General features: G+C 37.6%; 1 pseudogene; it reads left to right on the top strand.

Annotated features, from left to right (window-relative positions):
- The first annotated feature begins 6,882 nt into the window (after positions 1-6,882).
- On the top strand, positions 6,883-10,945 carry LOC137732881 (uncharacterized; annotated as a pseudogene).
- The last annotated feature ends 16,336 nt before the right edge of the window (positions 10,946-27,281 follow it).

The following is a 27,281-nucleotide window of genomic DNA, read 5'->3' as shown; positions in this document are numbered from 1 at the left end:
GATGTTTGTGCTAGGGAGTTGTAGCGCGGACTCCAAGTGAGTGGGCTTTTGGTTTTCTATATATATATATATACACACACAGACACACACACACACACACATGTATATATTCTTTACATTTTCCCAGCAACTGTTTTGAAACGGGCGTATTATTTTAAATGCCATGTCATGCTTGCATTTCATTTTATTATATGCATACTGTTGTATAACACTGTGGAGGCCAGTTTCGGGTGCTGTATGATGTTAATGGTTGCATTGGTTATGGTTATATGTAGAGGCATGTAGAGCTCATTATCCTGCACCCCCGTGTTAGTGCTCCCGCCCGTGGCCAGGGCACAGTCCTTCACATGATGTTTACATTCCGCACTGCACACTCATCTTGGATCCAAGTTTTGTGCACAGCCCTATCATACAAATCACATTAGGTGGTTCCGACTCGTAGGTGACCCGCAATTATTCGTACAGCCTTCACGTGATCGTAGCACTTGAGCGTACTTATTTACACTCAGCCCTGTTGTACAGACCACATTAGGTGGTTCTGACTCATGTGAATGAATTGGTTAATGAGTTATAGGTTCAGCCGTACATGTCACGTTAGGTAACTCCAGCTGACATATCATTTTATATTGATTCACAGCACCTGGCTTACATATTTATTATTGAGATTCTTGACATGGCACATACTTTGGTTTTCATTCCTCTCAAGCCTGATTTCTATATACGTATGTATTATTATTTTCTGGGAAATTATATGGGTTTTACAGCGAGGAATTATAACGTTTTCAAAAGGTTTTTATTAAAATTTTATTTTCAGCCCTTTTAGCTGCTGAAAGTTCGTATCGACAAGGATTCTTGGCGAATCTCAGTATAGGTGGCTACCTCTGAGGGTATGATCCTTACCCACACTACTATACTTTACTTGTGCTTTGACGTCGCATGTGAAATGGGTTTATTCTGGCTCACAACGCACTTTTGTCTTTAGGCACTTTAGGTTTAAATTTATTCACATTTTCCATATCACTATACTTTATGGCTTCGTCACCTTCTAAGTGTCAGCCATCACAACTCGATTCGAAGTCCTAATGGACATTTCGGGTCAGGGTGTGTCAGTTTGGTATTAGAGCATAAGTTGGGCAGTATTGCGTTCATCACACGCGTGATGTAAGCATTCTAGGTTCTTGAGACTAATTTTTGAATTTTACCACCTCGTCGAATATGAAAAATGTATTAGCTTTTTCTAAGTATTGAGTGACTTAGTTGACTTATTGACCTTTTAGAAAATTATTTTGGCAAACGCCTCTAAATTATAAGTGAAGAATTCCCATGCCAAGGAAAGATGTAGATTTGAGATAAGTTGATGGTCCTGAAGCAGGGCTACTATATTGACAGTTGTGCATCACGGGAGAATTACCTACCAATTCCACTACCATCTAGTCATTTCTACCAACCCTTTCGAGAATGGAAGCTAAGAATAGTTTTGCTCCCTTGGCAGTATCTGTTAGTATACCTTCTATCGAAATTCCCACGAAGTTGTACTTTCGTCAAAATTTCCAGAAATGCCTCTAGTGACAAGGTGGTGCTAAAAAGGTAGCACTTGACGTAAGAACATCAGGGGGACAATCACTTTTGGTCCTTAATAGCATTAATCTTTCTAAACGCACTAGTGATCATTCCGGATCTTTAGGAGGAAGATCGACTTCCATTTAAGTCCGTCCTAAAGCAGATTATTAGAAAATTCTTTTTCCAGCCTTAGGACGTTCCAGCCAACGCTAGTTCTCGAGTTTTCTTTTGGTGATGTACTCATCATTTCGACAATTATAGGCACCGATGTACGTTGTTATACCTACAGTTAGTAGAAATCCTTGAAGTAGTAAGTATTTTCTCTAGGATTAATGAAACCACCTCACCGGACCAATTCCTTACCAATCGTCGAAAACCAATTATCTAAGCAGGCTCTAGCCTGTGATCAGCCTATGGTGGCACTATTAATTGACAATATTGTTCGATATCCAGGAATTGTTAACCAGTATTCTAGTGGTATAAATTCTGATACTGGACATAGGTTAATATCCGGGAGTGATAGCCTTAGGCCAAGACACTGGTTTACAGTTTTAGGGTAGCGAACAAAATCAAAGTATCATATATGCATCAATTAGCAACGTGACTGGTAGACTAATTAATAGTGACTACTTGAGCCGAAGAAACAAAATCGTGGAAACTTAGGAGCAGACCTTGTATTAAGACAGTAAACTCACGGGTATGTTAACCATATTACCTATTCAAGTAATCAAAACTTCTTCGACTAGCCACCTCTCGATCACTTCCACAGGTAGACAGTAGGATCGAAATACGAAATGACATCTCACTCTTAGAATGTTTTAAGTGTCGAGAAAATTGTGAAAACCTTTTAGTTCGTATCGTAGAGTTGGTTAGTAGTTTAGTACGTTTCGAGGATGTATACCTTTGGCGTCATTTCTCAAAATTCTACTAGGATGCCACCGAATGTGAGAAGTAGAATACATCATTGATCCACCTTGTTAACACCACATTTATTTTCCCTATTTCTTATCGAACAACTCCTATATCAGTTTTCCTTGTGACTTTCGAACAAGTCCTACTTCATTGAGAGAACTTAGTCACTAAAGCTTACTGATTAGGGAATTACCCAATCAAACACTTTATTTAGGGAACTTCAAACCTATTCACGAAGGCGAAAGACTAAACCCTAGGTTTGTACCTAGAAGCAACTTGATTGGGTGACAATTAAAAACCATTATTCCCTACTTTGAGCTAATGGTCTAACCGACCAACCTTTGTAACCCGAGTTTGCCTCCATGGTTTGACGAATTTATAGTGGTCTTATCAACTACCTTCTTATCTACCTCGACAGTGAGACCAAATTCCCTAAGCTCTGTTAGTCAGCTTTATACCAAATTCCTCGACTGTAAACTTTGATTAAATTGATAATCTTTTTAGGAGACGTGATCTCAGTGGACGAGATTCTTTTCTTTTTCCAAAAGGTTGGAGTGAAAGAAAGTGGAAATTCTCACAAAGTAGAGTGAATTTCGAGATATCTTTGGTCTTGTCGATTTTATCGACAATTGATCAAAGATTTTCAGTTATAGTGTTTTTCCTCACTTACAACCGAGGAAAGTTAGTTTAGTTGTGATGTTAGTATGAATAAAGTTCTGACAACTAAATTGTTGTCTCAATCTACCTTTGTGTTACACCTTTCAATGACATTGATCATTTTGGGATGTTTTGACTTTGTAGATGCAGCATGATGGAGTATCATTTATATTTCCCAACGGTTAAAACTATTCGAAATGAACCATCCTATTCATGATTTAGACTCAATTGTTGTTATCTTCATTTGAAATATTGGATGACACTTCTCAGTGAGAAACGTGTCTAAAACCTTTACCAACCTTAGATTTCTCAAATACATCTTCATTTAAAATAAGCTAAAATTTCTGATAGTGACGTTGGAAGGACCAAATCAACGCCTACGATTACAATATCATGTATTACCCCAGTGGTGAAAACGTAGTTACTAAGCACCTTTAGCTTGTCTTATCCCACCTCAATTGGAATTCAAAAGTACTATTTTGACGTTACTCGTGAGATATCAATAAATTGTTTGGATGGTTATAATCACTTCCTGTATCTATATAAGGATGGGAAATATCACCATAAGCTTCCAATATGAGGTATCTTATACATGTGAAATTATGATGGTGTTTCAGTAACCATCGACCGACGTGACAAGTTAGCCCACTTTCCATTGGTCCAGAGAGACTACATTTTAGACCACTTGGTAAAATTCCTCATTCTTGAAATTATCAGATTTCTCAGGCGTTTAGACCAACGTTTATTCTGATGGGATTCCATATTCACCTATTTGTGCTAGAAGGTATTCTAGTCAATCTTTGGTTCGTGTCTACCCTACTACACTTTGTATTATTCTTGAAATAGAGAAACTATCTAAAGGAATTGCTTGGATATTGAAATGTAGTTGTGATCAGTAATTCTTCAATCACCAAACAAATACTCTACTAAACGAATCTTTACCGTTGGTGATTGAATATTCCTAAAGCTACTAGTGAGATATTATACATTAATTTCAGTTACCTTGTATTTGAGATTTGTTGGACTTATTTGACTTTCAAACTCTTGAGTGTTCCTTTAGCCTCTCGACATATTTTTTCGCTAAATTCGAGAGGAATTTAATATGAAGATGCTTTCTAAGACGTTATGGACTACATTGTACGACTACATGGTACATTTGTCACTTTTGTATCTTATGATGCGTGGTTCACTTCCAAGTATTGAGAAGTTTTCTTGAAGGCTATGAGTACAAAGTTGTTACCTGGTACTGCACTTTATCCTTAGACTGATGGTTAGTCTCAACAAACTACACAGACCTTCGTGTACGTGTTGCATTTTATTCGTTCTGCATGCTTGGTAAGTTTGCCTAAGAGGGTAGTACTTGAGCACGATTAAGGCGCTAATTGGATTATTTATGTGTATTTCCCAATGAGGGGCATGATGGTAATATTGCATCATCGGGATTTTGTTACTTGCTTATTGAGATAACAGTGAGTTGTCGATATTGCAGGCTACATACCGTAATATTGAGAACTTATTTGTTGAACTCGTTGAGTAAGTGGACATTTAGGTCCACCTACGTTAGTAATTTAGTTATTTATTTATTTATTATTTGGGCTTGATTCAAAGATACTACATACATACCTTCGAAGCATAACACGCTACAAGTGCGTAGGTAAAATTTTTCTATGCTTAGTTTTGACTTCAATACAACTATTTCTACGGTATTACATAGAAGTATTAGATTTTAGTATTGTGCTAAAGGAGAAGGAAAGTATGAGCTTGGAGGCATGAAAGAGGAATACTTGCAATCCGATCGCAACAAAATGTCATTCTCTTTTATGCAGCCACTCCAACTTGATTTTTCCTTATATATGTATTTATATACATATTTTCTCCTTATTTTTAAGGATTTTACATTTAACAAGTTATTTTAAATTTCGGGGATGAAATTTTTCTTAAGGGGGTGGATTGTAACGACCTGTTCCCAATTTTACGATTTTTATAATTTTAATAAGTGAATTTACGAAAATGCCCTTTGAGGCAAATGCATTGACTTTTGTTGATTGCCATGTTGTGTCACGGAAGACTCGTTTTCTTGGCGTATCCTCATAGTACTCATCGCTACAAACGCGTGGGTGCAAACAGAATGTAATTTGGAGTTATAACGAAGATTCTACGAACCTTTAAACGTCGAGGGTATTTTGGTAATTTGCCATTTGAAAGACATGTTACACCTAGAATAGTGTGACACGTGGGACCCACAGATTGGTCCTCATAATATCTGGAACCTTCTCTCCTTCCTCTTCTTTGCCGTAACTCTTCACTCTCTCTAACTCTCTAACTCTCTCTCGGCTCTTCCCTTCTCCCATGAAACAAACCACCATCATCACCAAATTTTTCAGCTTGTTGAACATCAAAACCACCATTATCTGCATGCCTTCACAGCCATAAACCCATTTTTGAGTTTTGTTTCATTGAAAACGAACCCGAAACACGAGTTCGAAGAACAAGGTTTTGGGCCGAGACTTCTAGGCGTGATTCAGATAATTTCCAGCCATATTTTGAACTCTAAACAGGTATAGATCGATTTCTCTCATTGAGTAGATGAATTTTCATGTTTGGATCATTTAATTTGGTGGAGAAATGAGAAAGTTGTGACGATTTAAAGTTTTCCCAGTTTCCAGCGACATGCACCACTTTCGAGGCGTTTTCGGCGAAACTACGACGAGATAGCCATCGTGAGGTACCAATCTCTTTGTCTTGTCAAGAACTACGGTTTTCGTTTTAGAATCAATTGATTTCATTGAGTATTGACAAAGTTATGGACGTTGAAAGTTTGCCCAGAAATTCTGGCAAATTTCCATGTTTTCCCGCGGACAGCCGTCTTTCAGGCCATTTTATGGCCATCTCCGGCAACCATTTGGACTCCAAGAAGGTACAATTTTGTTCTACACTTCTCTAGCTTCGATTTGGTATATTATGGGTCGAATTTGGTTGAGAAACAAGTGAGATATGGAGTTCTAAAGATTGCCCTGGAAATCTGCAAAATCTGCAGAATCCGGCGAAGTTCCATTAAGGTCCGTCACTTGATTAGAATAGTAATCGACGATCCGACCGTTGGATTGTCACCAAACTCTAATATATTGTAGTATGTAATCTTTGAGGAGCATAGGAACTTACGGATTGCGGATCCGACGTACGGATTTTTTCGAATTGGATTTGTAAATTCATATAATAAAACGTTAACCGCCATTTGAAATTGTAATTGGCGGAGATCCAACCATGAGATCGTAATGAAACTTTAGTATGATGTTTTAGAAGCATAATGTGGATATTTGAAAGTTACAGATCGGAAATCTGAGGTGCGGATCTTTTAGATCGAGTGACGTAGGGTTGTAGACCCTACAATCGATCTTTGACTAACGGTTGACTTTTGGTCAATTGGTCTCAAATCATTCTAGAACGTCCTTGGGGATGTGTTTTATGTAAGTTACGTGTTCTATTGATATGGATTCTGAGATGTGGTTTGATAATTGTTCTAGGCGTCGATCGTTCGTGACGCCTTGATGTTTGTCCTAGGGAGTTGTAACGCGGACTCCAAGTGAGTGGGCTTTTGGTTTTCTATATAATATATATATATACACACACACACGTATATATGCTTTACATTTTCCCAGCAACTATTTTGAAACGAGCATATTCTTTTAAATGTCATGTCATGCTTGCATTTCATTTTATTATATGCATTGGTACGTATATGCATACTATTGTATGACGCTGTGGAGGCCAAGTAAGTTTCAGGTGAGTACTGTATGATTTTAGTGGTTGCATTGGTTATGGTTATCGTAGAGGCATGTAGAGCTCACACCGCGGTGAAGGCCATCCTGCACCCCGGTGTTAATGCTCCCACCCGTGGCCAGGTCACAGTCCTCACGTGATGTTCACCTCCCACACCGCACTTTCACCTTGGATCCAAGTTTGGTGTACAGCCGTGTTGTACATACCACATTAGTTGGTTCCGACTCTTAGGTGACCCGCGATTATTCGCATAGCCTTCATGTGATCGTAGCACTTGAGCGTACTTATTTACACTCAGCCCTGTCGTACAGACCACATTAGGTGGTTCCGACTCGCGTGCATGAATTGGTTAATGAGCTATAGGTTCAGCTGTACAAGTCACGTTAGGTGACTCCGGCTGACATATCATTTTATATCGATTCATAGCACCTGGCTTACATATTTATTATTGAGATACTTGACATGGCACATACTTTGGTTTTCATTGCTCTCAAGCCTAATTTCTATATACGTATGTATTATTATTTTCTGGGAAATTATATGTGTTTTACAGTGAGGGGTTATAACGTTTTCAAAAGGTTTTTATTAAAACTTTATTTTCAGCCCACTCACCCTTGTTTTTCGCCCCTCCAGGTTTTAGCTGCTGAAAGTTCGTATCGACGAGGATTCTTGGCCAATCTTAGTATAGGTGGCTACCTCTGGGGGTATGATCCTTACCCACACTATTGTACTTTATTTGTGCTCTGATGTTGCATGTGAAATGGGTTCATTCCCGTTCACAGTGCACTCTTGTCTTTAGGCACTTTAGGTTTACATTTATTCACATTTTCCACATCACTATACTTTATGGCTTCGTCACCTGTCGGCTAGCACAACTCGATTCGGAGTCCTAATGGACACTCCAGGTCGACATGTGTCAAAAACCCTTTGAAAAACCATGCAACCCTTAAGAAGTGGTGTTCATCTTAAGTGAAATTACAATTATTAATCACAAGAAGTCAACGTCAATTTCAGGGAACCTTCCGACCAAAATTGCTTCAAATTACTTTTCTAAATATCATAATGGTGGCCAGTCATCAAGACAATTATATAGTTTAAAACAGTAATTAATAATTCAAAGCATGCATACAATCAATCATAAGCAATTAAAAAAAAATTACATATTCAGGCTAAGACTCAAGGCTTCACCCTAGCAAAATGGATTAGTTATGCATATTCATAATGAAAATTATAGAAAATATTATTATAAAGAAAAGGATTGAAAACACATTAAAATAGAAAATCTCCAAGAACTCTAGCAAGTCTCTTTGTCTCCAAGTCCCATAAAAGGGAATGTGCATAACTTAAGGCCAGCTGAAACCTTTTAAATCCCATCTAAAGGGCATCGCATAATTCCTAAAAACTAGGTCCTTTATTCCAACTATGAAACTAAAAATAATAATAAAATATCTTAGAAAATAAAGTCCTAACTAAGCTAGGAGAATCTGGCAAGTACTTGTCCAGCCACGTTTTGGCCACAAACACCCTCCAAATGCGGTCCATGATAGCTTGTTTTGAAGATCAAGATGTTCTGAACACATCTCCAGAAGGCCACGAACCCATCTGAGATTATCTTGGACTCCAAAAACGCAATTCAAGCCCAAAATATCACTATTCCAATACCACGCATTGCTCCTTTATTCTATTTCCAGAAAATAACTGCTTGGTAGAAAATTTTGATATTTTGACACGATCAAGCCAAGTGACTCACAAACGTCCTCCAATGGGAATTACTCCAAAATTCATCCATTTGGTTATGTTTTGCTCCAAAGGAAGTCGAAAGTCCTATATTGAAAACATAATTCAAAGTATCAAAATTCTTCCAAAATATTAACCAAAATATACAAAGAATAGGGTTAAATATATAATATAAATAAAGGCATAAAATAAGGAAGTAAACTCACATTAATTTATTAATCTTCAACTTCAGTATTACATAATAGCACCAAAGTTGATAAGAGAGACAACACTCGAACACTTAGACACTCAAAACACTTAATATATTTTTACAAAGTGAAAGTTTTTCTGCATACTACCAACTGAGCTCCGAGGCTTTATAAATGTATGAAATTATCCATGGGTTCCTTTATTTGCTATACATTTATTTTTCAAATGTAAAGACCATCTTCTGCAGCTTCTATAGGTGAAAGAAAATCTTCCCGAGTCTTGGTCAATGGTCTTCAAGTGGATGGACCTGAGTGATTGGTTATCATACGGGTACTTGAATCTTCTAGCCAGTCATTCGATATGTGAACCTCTAGTCCTAGTCATTTTTTACTTGAATTTATTGAACAAAGTGATATAATTGTACATCTTTGGCCACAAGAGATGATACACGGAGTCTCTGTACGACAGTATGCAAGTGGACATATCTTGGTCATGCACATATGCAGCTAAACAATGAGAGATATGGAAGCTTGTGGATGGGATGATGATTTCTTGGTGGAGGATTGGATTGGGTGATCTTGTAGATGGTCATCATGCTAAGATAGGTAAAGACTTGTAGACATAAGCTCTCAATATGTCTTCTTGACGGTGGGAAATGTAAATGTAAAATCCTGTAGTTTTCTAACGAACCGCCACGCTTTGACAAGTTTGGGTTTGCTGATTATTGAGAATTTAACAAGGTCTTAAAAATCTAGCGACTTTCATTTATTACTGGTCAGAGAAAGAAATTTAGTTATCGAGTGCACAACACCTTATTCCTTTTTAGATAACTCTCCCACCCCCCACACCCCCGCCCCCTCCCCCCCGGCCAGGCCAAAAAAAAAAAAAGAATTTTTTTGGATATGGTATAAATATCAGTGTTGGCTGACTGATAGTTCGGTAGTAATTTTTTTTGGAATTATGCAGTGCATATGCATATCCTTGCATATGGATTGTTTAAAATTATTTTATCTTGTTTTCGTATGTGCTTTTGCAGACTTCTTGTCTGCCCTTGTATTTTTATTGATTCTTCGCAATAAAAATTTGTTTGTATCGAAAAAAAAAAAATTTTATTTGATTCGTGATCTTATGTACATACACTTCAATTTGCTTCAACTCTGCTTTACTTAACTATGCCTTTCATCTGAAAATAGTTCACAAGTCAAACTTGACTGTATCAGCAATGTCTTATTTGTGTCTTGGTTATTGTGCGGATTTTTCCAAATGCTTTGTGCTACCGTTGGGTACTTTTGTCTTTGGTTCATAACTTGAGATTGAAACAGGACGAAGTGTAGCCTTCCCTGGCCATCCTCTGGGTTCTGGTCTCACATCAACTGCTGCAAAGGCAAGATATTTTGTACTGAAGATTTCACATTGATTTCAAGTGGCTAAAGTGATGTATTCTTTCTTCTGAACGAGTGTTATATGTTCAGAGTGTGATAGCGAAGCTGTATGCCATGGTATGATGTTAGTCTTCTACATGGCATTTGGTTGTACCACAGAACAAGCTTTTCATTCCAAGGGTCTAGGGTCCATGCTTGTCAGGTATGGGATTTGATAATCCATTTCTGTTTCAGTTAAATATTAATTGGGTCATGCGATAGCCACCTTTTTTAACATCCGCAATTCTCTTTATGTGGAGAATTTTTCAACTGTAGTACATTGTTATTGTCAACATACTTTACCTACTCTATTTCCTCTTTAAAATTTTTAGGTATGGTGCTCGAATACTGGCTTACAGAATGTGGGCAGAGTGCTACTGGTGCATTATTGGATCACATAATTGAAAGCGATCATGCTGAATCGTGCTGCTTCTCAGCGTGAGAGTCATTGATCAACTTCTTTATGGTAATTACTGTACTAGGACAAATGGGTTAACTCTTGAATGCTGTTTGCGGACAAGTTAAGTTGATCTGTGTGTCTCTCTCTAGGCATTTCTTTGTTTGAACTTGTGAACAAGATATTGAAGACAATGATGCATGATTTGAAGCGTCCATTGCTTGCTTCTTTGACTGAAGATGTGCATGTTCTTCCAGATTTTCATGGGAATGGTATGGGTATATTCTTATGAAACATACAATGTTGTTCAATTTCTTTCATGTGTTTTGCCCCCATTCCGAAGTAGTAATGTAACTCTAGAAGAGTCTTGAAGCCACAGTATTTGTTTCCTCCTTGTTATTTAAGGTAGTAATTAATTCTACAATGAAGGCATAAGCATATGATTCCATATGTTTTGATTTTGAGAACTTTTTAAGTATGATGTGTAATATTTGTAGGTCATAGTATCAAGGGGAAAAGTAGTTATGGTACTTGTCGGTCATGGTACACAAGGAAACGTTATAAGAATATATTTAAAAATTATGGGTACATGAAATGTGCTTGAAGACGGGATCACATTCCTATGACTATGAGTAACCTGTAGGTTTATTGGAAATGTTTTCTTGTACGTTTTGTGTTCTTCTTTGGTTATCTGAATGTGTAAAAATACAACTAGGAGAGAATATATAACATAGTTTTTGCCATCCTATTTAGAAATTAGACTAAGGGTGGATACTGGACCTGCTTTCCTCCACTTTTGAGGAGAAGTATCATTGTTACGGTTTGGTCTCTAGCTGACAAGTCCTCATTCTCTTGCATCTCGATAACAACAGCATTGAAGGTTTCATTCCGGTGGAGTTACGTCGTATCGGAACCTGGCTGAGCTATATCACTGGTAAGCAATACAATTGGTGGATTGATCCCAAGTTGCATAGGAAACCTCAGACAACTTCAAAGAGTTTTCCTAAATTCCAACCAACTGAACTCATCAATGCCTGTCAATTTATGGAATCCAACCTTGCAAGAATCTTAGCACTCGAAATTCAAAGTTCAGAAAAACAAGTGCAAGTGTTCCAAGTTCAGAAGAACTGTCAATGGCTCCAGGGCATAGAATGATATCATATCATCAACTCCGTTGTGCTACAAATGATTTCTCTGAATGCAACTTTCTGGGAGCCGCAAGTTTTGGCTATGTGTACAAGGGAAGTCTTTCCGATAGGACAACCGTGGCTGTCAAAATTCTATAGAATCATGTTGTTTGAAATAATTGCAAGAAGGAGGCCAACAGATGGAATGTTTACGGAACAACTGACCTTGAGGAAATGGATAAATGCGTCGCTCCCTGAGGGTATTCTAGGAGTAATGGATATTGGTTTATTGAGCACAGAAGAGGGAATAGAGATGAATGCCACAAAATGTATCATTTTATCAATCATGGACATAGGCTTGAGATGTTCCGACCAAGTGCCAAAGGAAATAATGGATATCAAACATGTGTTGCGGAAGCTCATAAAAATAAAATCGGCACTCGAAAAGTAGAAACAGAGTGTTCGATGTCCATGAGATTGACTTGGCAGATCCTGTGTGTATTTTGCTTGTTTTTTCACTTGCATTTCCTACTGTTGGTTATGTATATGTGTAGACATCGAAATTTCACATGATTTTCGTGTTTACAATATGTATCATCTTTCTATTTTGTAAACCTTTCACTTTGTTACAAGGAACGTGTATGTCGTTGCATAATATAGGGAAATGACATCCGTACACTTATTTTCTCCTTTTGCACACTTTTATTTTTTCTTGATTCTCTTGTTGATTCATTCTGTTAGAGACACGGCCTATAGCCCAACCAGCGCCGCAGATCCTTCTAGAATTAGTTAGACTTTCTTATAGTACAAGTATTGTATCCTTGTGAATTGGATTGTATTAATTCACCTACCTAAATTAAGTTTCTTGCATTCCTATATATTGTAACCTTTGACATCAATCAAATCAATCGAGTCAATTATCTCAAGCCTTATTCTCTCCAAAGTCTTCTAGGTTTCTCTTTACATGGTATCAAAGCTGGTGAATCATGCACAAGGAGCTTGCTTGAGATCATAGAGGGACTTGCGCAAGTGACATACATGGTTGGGCCGAATCAAATCAATGAACCTAATGGCTAAGTCATAAAGACGTGGGTGTACAAAGAGAAAGAATGGGTGTGCCAAATTGACATCTAGTCTATAAAAAAAAATATAAAAGTGGACATCATCTATGCAAATAAAAACTCCAAAGTGATGGTGTTTAGAGTAGTACTAGAAGTTTATTTACATCCATATCAAAATCGATGTACATCCTTTCAAGGTGGAACAAAAGAAAGGTATTATGCATATGTTTGATCAGCGACTATCCCACTGGATTATGTATTTCAAGTATCCAATGCGATGCATAAAAATTGCCAAATATTTGCTTATATTGTAAATTATTTGCGGCTATCTAAGGCTAGAAGTATTTTGCCTGACTGGATTCGGCATTAGATCTTAACGTAACGCCTATTGAAGATCAAATAAGCACGGCTATTGCAGTTGTAAGAAATCATTCGACATGTCACGCTTGACAAAGTAGAAGCCAGAAGCACAGCAGCTAAGTTCAGTACATTTGGAACTATGGCTTTGTTTCCTCAAAGATCTGTTATGCAATGAAGGCCTCACCGTCATCTGCTCTTTTGATCTCCAAGCGAGTCTTTTGGTAGAAGCTGGTACCCCTCAATGCATCCCCAATAAAATAATCAAAGCCGACAGCAATGGCTGCTTCGGCTTTGGCTCCATAAACCAGCCTTTGTTAGACATTAACGTATGAATTATGCAGTATAACTTAAAGTGCAAGTAACATGCAAGAAAAATGAGCAAAAACATCCAATTCCAACAGCAAGGGAAATACTGCTAAACTAAAAGCTTTTTAATGATACATCAGTGATAACTAGTTTGTAAGTGCTTGAAAGGCTTGCCCTGTATTTAGAATGAAAAAAGAAAAATATGCATACTTTATAAACTACTCAAAACTCATTAAAAAAGCTAGGAATCGATAACCCATTAAGGAAAAACAACAAAGAAATAATTCAGTTTCAATTCAAAATCAATGTCATATGAACTAATTTAAACAACAAACAAGAAGGAATTGAAGCATTGACCCAAGATACAAATTGACATCACCAACTCTTCTAAATTGACGGAAAGCCATAATTGAGCTCGTCGATTCTCTGTAAATTGGTTGGAAAACGAAGTAGTTAGGGTTTGAACTGGAAATCACATATTCCAAGCATACCTTCACATGCAATAAGTGTTGAGGAGTCATTCCATACCAACCTGAGGAGTATACCTTCACATGCAATAGGTGTAGAAAGTACCTGAGGAGTCATTCCACACCAACCTAGAGGCCGACCTTGTTGGAATCGTTGAAATCGTCGCTGGTTGCCAACGTGTTGTTAGAATTCCCTCCTCATAAAATTAAATGCCCATCTTTAATGCGTAGCTGTCTAAGAAGAAAAATTCTTGGATAAAGAAAGGTCTTTCCAGTTTCAAGAACCGAGTAAATGTAAAGCAGCCCAATATTGATTACTTTGTCTATCCCCTTCTATAGTTTTCTAGAAGGGAGTTGATTATGAATATATATATATATATATATATATATATGTTTTAACTTGTAGCTCTTCTACAAAGGGTGAGTAACAGAAAAATAGTGAGTTCATCCAAGAGTATGTGAGTTCTCTTGAGTTAGTCAACCTCTAAAGTTTAGAGAGATTGGTGCTTGTAATCCCATTTCTATAGTGGAAGTATTTTGGACTTTGTCATGTGGTTTTTCCCTTCACATCGGAGGGTTTTTTTTTTTCTTCACAAAATTCTAGACAATTCATGGATGTCAACACAAAATTCTAGTTTCCTTTTATTCACTTTTAATTTTTGTTTACTTGTGTTTTATTTCCTGTGATTTACACCAGCAACAAGCTGCTGTTTTCGCTGCAGCAAACTCAACAAATGGTATCAGAGCCAGGTTGCTTTGTAGATCATGGATGTCAACACAAGTCAAATGGTGAGCCTAAATGGAAGAAACTACATTACTTGGAAGTAAAAAAATGGAGGACTTACTATATTGCAAGGATATGGTCGGTCCAATTGAAGGTGACAAGCTTGAAAAAATGTTTGATGAGGAATGGAAGCAACAAAACCGAAGAGCCATTGGAGTTATCAGGCAATGGCTTGATGGTAGTGTGTATTATCATGTTTCAAATGAGACTAACGCACTTTCGTTGTGGAAGAAGCTTGAAAGCTTATTTGAAAGAAAGACAGCGGGCAACAAAGTTTTTTTGATGAAAAAATTTGTCAATTTAAAGTTCAAAGAAGGCACCTCCATCAACGAACACTTGAACGAGATGCAAAACATCATTAATTAGCTTTATTCAATGAATATGGTGTTGGATGATGAACTACAAGCTCTCCTGCTTCTCAGTTCTCTTCCAGATAGTTGGGAAACCTTGGCCATTTCTGTGATAACCTCTGATTTAGATGGAGTTGATGTGAAATATTCTAACACTCAAATTAAAACCCTATGATTGTAGTATATGAAAGTAGGGATTGTTTTAGGCCGGGGATTAGAAGGGATGCTAATCAACACAATTAAGACTCAAAAACACTAAACTAGACTCTATAGACTCTAAACTAACTTAAAACACTCAAAACAGTGACAAACACTCAAAAAGACTCAATTTTAGACCTAACAAGTGTTTTGGACGAAAATAAACCTTAACTTGACTCAAAAGACTCAAAGAAAATAGATTTTGACTCAAATAACAAGACTAAATGAAAAGGGGATTGTTTTTGACGAATTTAAAACTTAAAACAAAAACTTTGTAGAAAACACTTTGTAAAAACGAATTTGGGTAAATTAAATGGGTGAAAGGCTAGTTAGAGGGTCCATCTCCACACATGATATATGCATATAAACCAATTTCCAGTTATTTCTCCTTTAGACTATGAATGACAACACCCCAAGTTAGTTGCATCGCACAACTAACCATCAGATTTTCCTTATTTCATCGAATTAGATGGAATACGCATCTAAACCAAATTATCTTTCTCAAGTTCCCTATATGAAACGCATGATAGAGATACATGTCAAAAGTCATTAAGTTCTATGAAAATCATAAGTATTGACAAGGCATTCATCACTATGAAACGCATGAGACTCATACCAAGGATTTACTTAACACGATTGTGACTAGCAACCTCCACTACTTGTGAATATAAGTGAATAACTCTTACGTGAAACCCCCTTATACTCTAGCATCAAATTCATGCATGCAAATTAAGTGTCGACCCCCAACCCACATACATAAACAAGTTTTAATAACTTAGATAAGCAAATCACATTCATGCCTTAAGAAACACTAACTGGATAGAATCAATTCATATAAAACATATAATCATGGCTTCGAATTCACCTCTAACTATAAAGAAGTTAGTTCCACATGTTCGCAAAACAAAGATAATTAAAGTTAAACATTAAAAACAAAGATAGAATACACCTAGAAACACTCCAGGTGGCTCCTCCTTCCTTCCTTGCTGCCAACAATGAGGATTTGCGTGAATTTAGGCTCTTGAGGTGTGGTGGATGGTGTGGTGTGAATTTGTGGTAGAGGGTGGTGGTTTTTGAGTGTTGTGGCATCAAGTATTTATAGGGTGAAGGGGAGGCACGAATTTGGGCTGAAAATGAGAGGAATTAGGACTCCAAATCACCAAAGAACAAGGATACTTTCAATTAGATTCCAAGGAGGACAAGGAATGGTCCTTGTGGCAGATTCTAGAACTTCTAGAAGGGTTACATGTGGCATAAACTTAATGCACGAAAATAGGGCTTCTAGAACTTGATATTTAGGTGATTTAATGTGAAAATGAGTCCTCTTTGAAGTTGGAATTAAGGTAGGAAAAGATTAGGATAGGATAAGATAAGATAATAATGTTTGGATAAGACAAGGAAATTTGGATAAGGTTCCTTATTTCTTGCTCTTTCCTTATCTTCTTTGCATTTGGACTTCTTTCTCCAGATTTTTAGCCTTTCCTAGCATCTCTTGACTTCAATTTCGTCCATCCACATTGCTCCATAGTTAAGCTATCCAATCCATGCCCAAAACTGCTCCAAATAGCCTCAAAAGCACTTCTTGCTCCTTTTGCCATTAGGACCTAAAAACATACGAAAATAGCTTAAAAGACTAAAATAGATAGTAATTAAGTAACTAAATGCAAGGAAACAACATAACTGAGTAGCATAAATATGCTCTTATCAGGAGTCATGTCCATGAATCAAGTCACTGCTAGTTTGCTGAACGAAGAAACAAGAAGAAAATCAATAGATTCTTCCTACTCAGAAGCTTTGGTTGTACAGAAGAGGGGGATGAATAAAAATAGAAGTGCTTATCCTCAGTCTCATGGGAGATCAAGAAGAAAATCAAGGCCAAGAAAGGATGTCGTATGTCATTATTGTGGTCTAAAAGGTCATTACAGAAGAAAATGTAGAAAACTCAAGAAGGAGAGGAAAGTGAAGAAAAACAAGAAGAGAAAGATAATGCTGCTATATCCTCAGATGGTGATATTATTGTTCTCTCAGAGTGTGAAAAATCATGCTTGAATATGTCTTATGAAGATACCACTTAGACAGTAGACTCCGGATCCTCTTTTCATGCTACTTCAAACAAGGCATTCTTTTCATCATATAAGGCTGGTGATTTTGGCTTAGTGAAAATGGGAAGTAAGGATACATAAAAAATTGCAAGGATTGGTGAAGTGATTCTAGAAACTGATCGTACCAAAAAAACTCATGCTCAAGGAGGTTAGACATGTGCCAGACCTACGCCTAAATTTAATTTCTGTCGGAAAGTTGGATGATGCCGAATACAAGAATAAGTTTTCAAATGGGAGATGGAAGCTTAAAAGGGGATCCCTCGTAATTGCAAGAGGAAGAAAATGTTGCATTCTGTACAGAACCCATGTTCAACTATGGAAGGGGGAGCTGAATGCAATGGAAAAGGATGCTTCGATCGATTTCTGGCACAAACGGCAGTGAGAAGGGTTTGCAAATTCTTGCAAAGAAAGAAATCCTCCCTGAAATTAAAGGTATGCACATAACAGCTGCTTTTATTCTTTAATTGGCAAGCAGCATAGAGTTTCTTTTCAAAGAAATCATGAAAGAAAATCAAATATTTTAGACATGGTTTATTCGGATGTATGTGGGCCATTGAAAATTAAATCCTTGGGTGGTGCTTCCTATTTTGTCACTTTCATAGATGATCATTCAAGAAAAGTTTGAGCATATGCTTTAAAATAAAAGACCAGGTGCTGTCAACATTTAAAAGCTTTCATGTTATGGTGGAAAGAGAGACATGAGTGAAACTGAAATGCATTCACACCGACAATGGCAGTGAGTACTTGGGGCTGTTTGATAAGTATTGTAAAATGCATGGCATTAGACATGAGCAATCTGTTCTGAGAACTCCACAACACAATGGTGTTACGGAAAGGATGAATCGCATTGTGGAAAAAAAAAAAAAAAAAAAAAAGATGTTTGTTGTCTCATGCGAAATTGCCCAAAACTTTTTGTGGGGAGGTGATGAGAACATCATGCTATTTGATTAATTTGTCTCCTTCATCACCCTTGAATGGAGATGTTCTAGAGAAGGTATGGAGTAACAAAGATGTCTCATATGGACACTTGAAGACATTCGGTTGTAGAGCATCTGTGCATATACCAAAGGAGGAGAGATCAAAGCTTGATGACAAGGCCAATCAATGTGTATTCTTGGGTTATGGAGATGAAAATTTTGGCTTCAGATTATGGGATCCTGTAAGCAAGAAAGTGGTTCGAAGTTGAGATGTGGTTTTCTTTGAAGACAAAACAACTGAAGATTTTGAGAAGAATGTAAAATGTGATCAACCTTATTTTGATAGTTTGATTGATTTTGATCCAATTTCTCTTGTTGTAGCTCACGATGTTGAAGGGGGAGCTGAACCAGAAATTATAGATGATGATCATAATGGCCAAGAAAATACACCAGTAGATTCTAATACCGAAGATAGTCAAGAAGAACAACCCACGTGTGAACAAGATATGGAGTTAAGAAGGTCTAGCAGACAACGTGTACCATCCGTGAAATATTCGCCGCACGAATATGTCCTACTTACAGATAAAGGCGAACCCGAATACTTCTAAGAAGTGCAGTCTAATATTCACAAAGAAGAATGGTTGAAGCTATGCAAGAGGAGATGAATTCCTAGCATAAGAATCATATGTATGATTTAGTGGAAAGACCAAATGGAAAGAAAGTTCTTCCAAACAAATGGGTTTTCAAGCTAAAGAAAACTAAAAACTCAAAACCAAGGTACAAAGCGAGATTGGTTGTGAAGGGGAGAAGAAAGGCATTGATTTTGATGAGATATTCTCGCTAGTTATGAAAATGACTTCAATTCGTGTTGTTCTGGGATTGGCAGCAAGCATGAATCTGGAGATTGAGCAATTAGATGTCAAAACAGCTTTTTTACATGGTGATTTGCATGAAGATATTTATATGGAACAACTGGAAGGTTTTAAAATCAAAGGGAATGAGCATATGGTCTGCAAGCTGAAAAAAAGTCTATATGGACTTAAACAAGCTCCGAGACAATGGTACAAGAAATTTAAGTCCTTCATGGTTGATATTGGGTTTAAGAAGACAACTTTTGATCATTGTGTGTTCATTAAAAAAAATCTTCCAATAAGGATTTCATTATATTGCTTCTATATGTGGACAATATGTTAACTGTTGGTCTGGATACTGATAAGATGTCAAGTTTTAGAAGAAGTTAAGCAAATCCTTTGATATGAAGGATTTGGGACCTGCAAAACAAATTCTTAGCATGCAAATCTCGAGACAAGAAAGAAGGCAAATTTTGGTTGTCTTAAGAAAAATATATTGAGAAAGTACTTGAAAGGTTCAACATGGACAAAGCCAAGTCTGTAAGCTGTCCATTTGCTGCTCATTTCAAGCTAAGCAACAGTCAATGCCCTTCAACAAAGGAAGAAATGGAAGAAATGAAGAAAATTCCCTATGCTTCAGCCATAGGAAGTTTAATGTATGCAATGGTTTGCATTAGGTCAGGCCTTGCTTATGAAGTAGGAGTGGTGAGCAGGTTTCTTGCAAATCCTGGGAAAGAGCATTGGGCAGCCGTTAAATGGATTCTAAGGTACATTAGAGGTACTTCAAAGTTATGTTTGTGTTTTGGAAATAATAAGCTTGTTCTCGAAGGCTTCACAGATGCAGATTTGGTGGGAGACAGAGACAGAAAAAGATCAACTTCAGGCTATTTATTTACTTTTGCAGGGGGAACGGTGTCTTGGTAATCTAAATTGCAAAAATATGTGGCCTTGTCTACTACAGAGGTATAGTACATTGCCATTACAGAATGTTGCAAGGATCTAAGCTTTCACTGCAAGTCTAAACACATTGAAATCATGTATCATTGGATTCGAGACGTGCTTGAGAAAAAAATTGTTGCAGCTGGACAAAGTTCATACCAACGACAACAAGTCTGATATGTTGACAAAGGCTCTTCCTAAAGGAAAACATGAGCAGTGCACAACATCAGGAGGTATGCGTTTCTTCGACATGAGTCGGGAAGGGGGAGATTGTTAGAATTCCCTCCTCATGAAATTAAATGCCCATCTTTAATGAATAGCTATTTAAGAAGAAAAATCCTTGGACAAAGAAAGTTCTTTCTAGTTTCAAGAACTGAGTAAATGTAAAGCGGCCCAATATTGATTGCTTTATCTATCCCCTTCCATAGTTTTCTAGAAGGGAGTTGATTATGAATATTTATATGTTTTAACCTGTAGCTTTTCTACATAGGGTGAGTAACAGAAAAATAGTGAGTTCATCTAAGAGTTTGTAAGTGCTTTTGAGTCAGTCAACTTCTAAAGTTTAGAGAGATTGGTGCTTGAAATCCCATTTCAATAATTTCTAGTGTCCTTTTGTTCACTTTTAATTTCTGTTTACTTATGTTTTATTTCATGTGATTTACACCAGCAGCAAGCTACTGTTTTCACTGCAGCAAACTCAACATGTGTATCCAGTGAGTCGAAGAGAGAAGAGTGAGAGAAAGGAAGAGTTTTAAGAGAGGGTTTGATTTTGGTTTAATTTGAGGTTTAAGAGTTTTCAGGCATCGTAGAGAGGAGCAAAGCACGAGAGGGAAGAGCGAGAATGAAGAAAGAAAAGGAAGAAAAGGAAAGAAAATTAGAGTGTGTATATATATATATATATATATGCATGTATATGTATGTATTGTAAACAGCCAAACATATAACAGACTTAGAAGGGCAAAATTGTCACTCAATGGGTCCCTTAACTTTAATCAAGCTGGAGCAATGGTCCGTCAACTAAAAATCCATTATCATCGATCTCTCAACTCATCAAAATGTGTAGCTATGGTCATTTTCCTCAAATTCATCAGAATTTTGTCAAAATGAGTTATGTTGGAATGACCATTGCTACAATTTGGGTCCCTCTACTGATCAAAGCGTGTAGCTATGATCATTTTTGTCAACTTCGTCAAAATTTTGTCAAAATGATTTATGACTGAAGAACCATTGCTACAATTGGGTTAAAGTCAAGGGATTATTGCTCCAATTGTGTTAGAGTTGAGAGACCATTTCTTCAATTGGATAAATGGTGAGGGACCAATGGTAATTGATTTTTAGTTGAGGAACCATATCTGCACGTTTTGATAAGTTAAGGGACCAGTGGTAATGGAATTTTAGTTGAGGGACCATTGCTCCAATTGAGTTAAAGTTAAAGGACCATTGCTAAAATTTACTCTATATTGTTTGTACCATAATCAATCTTGAAACTATCGAGCGGCAGTTAACTTCATACCTTCAGGGACCTATTGAAGAATCTATGTTAAGGCACCTCTGTCGAGGGACAAGAGTTTCTCTCTAACCATGAGACCAATCACAACACGAAGCGTGTCAAAATCAGAATAAAACTTCTAGAGTCCCACATCGACCACAAATAGAAGCCAAAGACTCTCCTCAACTATAAAAGGAGACCATTCTTCTACAATTAAGGCTTAATGCCATTATTGTACTTAAACTCGTCATTAGAACTCAGTAATGATAATGATGCTTGAACCTATATGTTGTGTCAACTCTGCACTATTAATAAGAAATCATCTACCCTATGGATGTAGCCCAACTTAAGGTGAACCACATACATCTTGTGTTTGCTTCCTTATCTTTATCTCTTAGCATGTTATCCTCACTAGGTGACCAGAGCAACCTTGCAAAGGTCACAAACTTGACACTTTTACATTGTTCCAAAGTCACACTGATTTTGTGCATCAACATATATTAAATTTGGAAAATGAGTTTCTTCTTTCCCCTTTAAATTACCTAAAAAGTTTACAGAATAATCAGAAGACTATAAACAACATGGTTGCAAAATGATCAAAGACATAATGAATAGTTAAACTCTTCTTTTGGACAAAAATTTCCATAATATTGATGTTGAATCTGGCTGAAGACACTATATAAAGATTGCCATAATATTGATGTTGGACAAAGTTTGCTATAATAGTTAAACTCAGGTCTCACATCGACCATTTCATTTTTTTTCTTTCTTCCTAGCCACTATATAAAGAGAGCTTTGGGGAAAAGAGAACATACATCAAGAGAAACAATTCTCTTAGCTCTAAAGAGGAGAGGGAAGTCTCTCTTCACTTTCATTAATCTTTTTCTCTCTTAGTTTAGCCTCTAAGGTATCAAATTGGCCCTAGGATTAAGAGGCTACTTAGAACTGCAATGGTTTGATCCTTTTGTATTGACATAAGGTATATAGGCATCTAGCTGGGTTAGATGCTATAGAATCCTCCTTTTGGTGACGCTATTGTTTATGGTTCATGCAACAACTCGTAGGAACCAAGTAAATCGTCCGTAATTTGTTAATGTGGCTAGTTATATCCTTGTTGACCTAAAAACTATCAAGCCTATGTGGCGTGTATGCCAAATAGCTAATGAGCTAACTACATTATACAGTTGAATGTGGGCTGTGCTAGCTCGTCGATCAAGCTCGGTTAGTGAGTAAATAAATGTGGTGGTGGTGTCGAACATGCTGCTGACTTCTGTATCTGGGTGATTGAGGCCGAGGAAGAAACTCATCTCGGCCTTTGAGTTCTAAAGCCTGAAGATAATGCTATTAGTCACTGTGAAATTCAAGGATCGTCTGCACCAGGCTTGGTTGCTTCAATTAAATTCATGAAAATATAAGTGCGCCGAATCAATATTAGAATGTATGGACACAAATAATTAAAGAAAACAAGTATTTAATTGTAAATGTGGTTCAGTCGTCGAAATGTCAAACTCTAAAATGCACCTGTGAATATCCAATAAAAAAAAAAGGTTTGGTTTTCAAAGTGCTGAACAACGTAACTTGGTAACACCTCACTTGCCGAGGTTGATGAGATGACCTCTTGAAATAAAGACTCAGAGATTGATTTCTGACAGAGACTTGGATAGATAGTCAACCAAACTTGGAGCAGTGCTGTTTATCCAAATTGGAAGATGTTTCTTGAACGCCCAACTCTATAGCTCCAGTGTTGTTTATCTAAACTGAAAGATGTCGTCGGTTTTCAGCCATAGTATTGTTTATCCAAATTGGTGACAAAGTTAGAAAGAATAGTGTTTTCTCAAATATGAGAGGGTTTCACGTAAAGTGAGAAATTGCGCAAGGCAGATTTGTGTGTTAGGTTGAAGGTCCTCTGAATATTGCAGAACCTCTTCTATTTATAGGAGTGATTTTTGTGTTGATCATCTTATGCCGATGTAGAGTCCTAACTAGACTACACTCTTCAACATCCTTTGATCCAATACCAAATCATCTTGATCTTTGGATTGGATTCAGCCACTCATATCAGACTTTGAACTCTGAACATAATCTATTTCTTGGTTTTGATTAGCTATGAACCTTGATTCTTGGAATATTATGAATCTTATCAACATTCATCCTAACCCTTAAACGATTTCACTCATGTTAGGACTCAATCAAATCCAACTGACTCCCTAAGAATCTTACACTTATTAGGATTTGGCTATCCCACCTTGGGCTAGACTATCTAAAAAATCTGACTTGTCGAAGATTTTCATTTTGGGCTGAGCCTAAATTCACATTCGGTCCAAGCCCAATATTTAGATTTAAATATTGCCCTCTTGTTTATGAAATCTTCATCCAAAATCCAGGTTTAAAAGGTTTTGAAGAAATGATCTCCTCAACCACCCACTCACCAGCTTTAATGTTTTTGATTTCCGTATCCACACCACTATCCTCGTCTACCATGAAATCACCGCGTGTTTCATTACTACGACGTCTGTATGCCTTCGGCTGTTCCATGCGCTGCATGCTCAAGGTGTGTAATCACCGAAATGCTTTCTTTTAATGCTTATGCCTAGAGAATCGGCGTTTATGACAAATGTGTGCCCTTAGGTGGAGTAAATGGCTACTTGTTCGCCTAATAAAATGAAAAGGTGATGATTGATGGGATTTTTCGACAAGAACACAACCATTGATCAGGTTCTTGGTCATTTGTTCAAGGATAATATCCCAAAACCAGTTGTTGCATTAATAAGGGCGAATATGCTAAAACCTTGTTTTCGCGATGGTAACTAGGCTAAGTGGGAAGTTGCCAAACCGCAATTAGCTTAGCCCTCAACCCTAACTACTTGGGCTTATTGATTGAATAGAGCCATACTTCGGTGAGAGTTGGAAAAACCTAGGCATTTTTTATGCCATCAATATCTCTACGTCGAGATCAGTATGGACCAAAAACTACTGATGGTTGCACTCAACTTCTCGTGTTCGGCCACCAATACAATGGTTTTGCCTCTCAGTTTGATGAGTCCCACCATCCTTGATATCACAGCCATTCTTAGCACTTCTCTATCCATCTACTCATTGACGTCATCCTTTCTTCCTACGAGTATGACCTTGATCTAAAAACCTTCTTTGATGAACGGGCCGCCGAAATCCTAAATACCAAGGATGAAAACAGGCATAATTGAAGGAAGAGATCTCCAAATTGGCAAAGAACTTCTTAAACTACACCACCTTCATCTTCAACTTTGCAGGGAAAGACAATAAGGTCGTTCGGCAGGGGAAGCATGAAGACAATAAGGCCGTTCGGCAGGGGAAGCATGAGGCATTCTTGTTCTATTGGTACAACAAGGTTGTGTTCTGTCCCAAGTCAACAAGTGCTCGATTAAGAATATGTTAGTGGCTGAAGCTCTGGCTAGTGGTCACATTTTGGTCCACAGCCTTGCCACCCTGACCAACCTTTCTCATTACCATTGTGATATCACAACTGGGGAAATGGATCCTCACCAGTATAGCCTTTTATGGGTCTTCCAATTTTGGCTGCATACCTACTTTGTGCCACTAAGGCTTGAGTGTTCGGCCTTTAAAGAAGATAAAGTAATGGGCTTCTAGTTGGCACCTTTTCCCGTTTCAAACCATTCGATGGAAGATGTCGTCCAATACTTCTTCTATTTGAAAGATCAGACTGATGGTGAATTTTTAGTCTGTCATTGAAGATCTTACCTTCATTCTTTTAAGCTTCCTACCTCCGATTGGGATGCGTCAGCGAATGCTGAGATTCGGCCAAATTGGGGGTCGTTTCTATTAGTTCGCGACCACCATTTCGGTTGCAATCTTTGACGTTTTAGCTTTGAAGTTTATCATCCAAACTTCCTAGCTCGCCAACTGGGGTATTACCAAGGCTACCTTGTTTCCTTGTCACATCATACAAAGAAGTAAAAGAAGAGGATTGCAAGGAAGTGCACAAAAAGCACACTGAGTCCTGCTCGCAATTTTGTCTTCGACCCTACTCTTCTAAGGTGGATATTGTTGAAACCTTCTCCGATTCGTGGGAAGTTCACACCGCTAACCTTTTTGGCGTAATATTCAAGAGGTCTTTAATAAAGTTTTCAATGAGTGACTGAAAAAGACTGTTGCACTAAATCTAAAGGAAGACACTCTTAAATGTAGCATTTTAGTATATCTGCCCTCAATTTATTTCAATATACTTAGCTCAATAATCCTTCATTCTGCCCAAAATGAAGAAAGCTGCCCTTCTGCCGCCAAAGTCGTTCTATGGTCAAAGCCATACCAATCCTTTAGGTGGGAAGAAAATATCTCATGCTTATTTGCCGAAGAAAAAGGTTCTTTTGGGCCAACCAACACATGCCCCAAAGTGGGTAAAGCTAAAAAAGGGACAATGCTGGGTTCCCAACCCCTCGAGGATTCAGGAAACCTTAGAGACGCCTCCAAAGGCGGATCAAATCAAGTCACCCCTAGCTCTCTCCAAAAATGATAAGGTATAGGAAGAGCCAGCTTGAGCGGCTCTAAGAACGACAGTCAAGCAACACAATGTTGTTCCTCCAATAGTTGAAAGGGCGACTGAAGCTGCATTGGCCGATGTTCCCAAGGGCCAATTGCAACAATATTCCCGCCAAATCCAAAATCCTCGACGAAAAGGTATATATATTTACTTTTATATTATGCATTTGCTTATCTTATTTTACAATCCTTGCTCTAACTTTTTCTTAAACATAGGAGAGTGAATGAGATTTAGACCCCTACTAAAGAAAATATGTTCTCTATTGGTGGAAATTCCTCCTATGAGGCCTGCAAGCCTACCTAGGTTAATCTTGAGGTTACACTTTCCAGGATTCAAGGCATCATCCTCAGGACAAGGAAACCAACATTTTGGAATAAGAAGTTGCTTTGGCTTAAGTAAGTCTTAACCTTCCGTGATTCCTTATTTCTGTTGAACTTAAGCTAAACCGAGTAGAACTGTTAGGGGCGAAGACGATCATATCACCAAAAGTTTGACAAGCTGAAGAACATTGTTTATATGTCCTAGCTGCCTCAATGATCCTTTGAATATAAACAACTTTCATCGGTCGTTTAAGCTAAAGAGTCGTCTTAAGTATTGGGCTTGGCTATTAAGTTATCTGGGTTCAATCAACACCTAGAAGACATGGCTGATGTCTCTTCTCGGCATGTTAAAATCTTTCCTTTGATAATTCGCAACGTGTGTTTATCCAAACTAACCATATTTTTCTTCTACAGCCTCATTCATCCTGGACGGTTGAACTTGATGCGCTTCTTGCCAGCACGTCTGGTATGGTTGGCTCGTCTGCTGCTCCCGCTGTATCTAGTGCTTTGACCAAGCTATAACAGTTAAAGCCCTATTTCTATGCTGGAGATTTTGCAAAGTAACAACATTGATTTTGTTGCGAAAGCCTAAATAATCTTGCGATTGAAGGTTTGATCTGCAACAAGGGCATTTTTCACCTCTTGGCCTGGCTTGAGAATACTCGATTTCATTTTTGGTGTTTTTTAGAAAGTTCTTCAAGTCAAGAATGATCTTGAAGAAGTTGTAACAGATTAGGATGATGTTTCGCCTATCATTGAAGAAATCAAGCAAACGAAAAATAACATGGTCGAGATCGATCACCAAATCGCCAAACTTCAG

Source organism: Pyrus communis, chromosome 16 (genome assembly GCF_041283825.1).
Source record: "Pyrus communis isolate YQ-2024b chromosome 16, ASM4128382v1, whole genome shotgun sequence".
NCBI classification, from domain to species: Eukaryota; Viridiplantae; Streptophyta; class Magnoliopsida; order Rosales; family Rosaceae; genus Pyrus; species Pyrus communis.
This window is presented reverse-complemented; position numbering and strand designations above follow the sequence as displayed.